The sequence below is a fragment of the Plecotus auritus genome (genome assembly GCF_963455305.1).
Source record: "Plecotus auritus genome assembly, chromosome: X".
NCBI lineage: Eukaryota > Metazoa > Chordata > Mammalia > Chiroptera > Vespertilionidae > Plecotus > Plecotus auritus.
Window position 1 is genome coordinate 42,668,661 of NC_137784.1, and position 1,202 is coordinate 42,669,862.

General features: G+C 41.8%; 1 pseudogene across 1 annotated transcript; it reads right to left on the reverse strand.

Moving 5' to 3' along the window:
* Positions 1–308: 308 nt before the first annotated feature.
* LOC308239823 (ribosomal protein eL22-like) lies at positions 309–742 on the reverse strand (annotated as a pseudogene). The gene is made up of 2 exons: positions 631–742; positions 309–560 (listed from the first exon to the last, which is right to left on the reverse strand). The product of its transcript is annotated as a ribosomal protein eL22-like (transcript).
* Positions 743–1,202: the final 460 nt, after the last annotated feature.

Sequence of the window (1,202 nt, forward strand, 5' to 3'; positions counted from 1 at the left end):
GTGGAAAACAATTAATGACTGCCCAGCTACCATAGTTTTGTTTGTAGCAACCTGTTTTCTCCAGCAGCACTCACATTTCTGAGCAGGGGCTGCATAACTGAAGGAGGGAAGAGAAAGGGAAGAAAGCAGATAATATCAAAGGGAATTAAAGGAACATGGTTCCTGCTGTCTTCTTCAGGAATTTATTTTTTTAACAGAGTATTACATTTTTTATTCACTGATAAACTAAACGTCCATTTCTAGATGTTTCTCTTGGTACAGTTCATATGTTTTATTAGTAATCAAAGCCCTAAGTAAGGTGCCTTAACCTAGTCTTCAGATTCAGACCCATCTTCATCTTGACTAATCTGGAAGTAACGAAGTTCATATGTCTCCTTGTCAGATGCAACCACATGAAGCCAATCACGAAGACTATTCTTCTTAAGGTATTTCTTGGTAAGGTATTTCAAATATCTTTTAGAGAATTGTTTCTTAGAAACAACTGTGATTTTATTCTTGAAGCATTCAATGTGAACAACATTCCCAAGATTTCCAGTTTTCCCATTGACTTTAACCTTCCACTACAGAAACTGTTCCTATTTTAAAACAGAAAAAAATGCAAAACTAGGGAAGAAAACCCTAGATATTCACTAGGGAAGGTACCAAAATTTTCAGAATAAAAAATGCCATCTTCTACTGGATGAGTAAGCTCCAAACCAAACTTCCAGGTTGTCCTCTTAGGCTTCTTGACTTTTGGCGCCATCTTGCAGGCAGTCCGTGCAATCAGAGAGTTGCTTCAGGGATTTAGCAATGAGTTCATCTACAAACCTCTGGGAATACCTTACTGGAGGAAACCACCCGAGGTCTGTGGGAATCTCCAAAGCCATATGTGCTAATTCCACACATCTCCCCCACTCTTCTGCTGGCTCTTGTTGCAGGTTCCAAAGTGTATCCACAAGAGGAAGTTACAGTATTCAGGTAGTATGCTCAGAAAATAGGCCATGATCAGTGGGCAAGGGCAAAAACACAAAATAGCTATAGCCCCCAGTGTGCCTGGCTCCATCTCCCTGACTCATTGCCCCCAGACACCCAGCCCCACTGCCACAATCCAGCATGCCTATCCCCACCACAATGACCCAGAATTCCTGTCCCCACCTGGCCTCACCACAACACTCTGCCTACATAAGGTCACCCCACTAAGACTTGGAATCATTGCAGTTCTA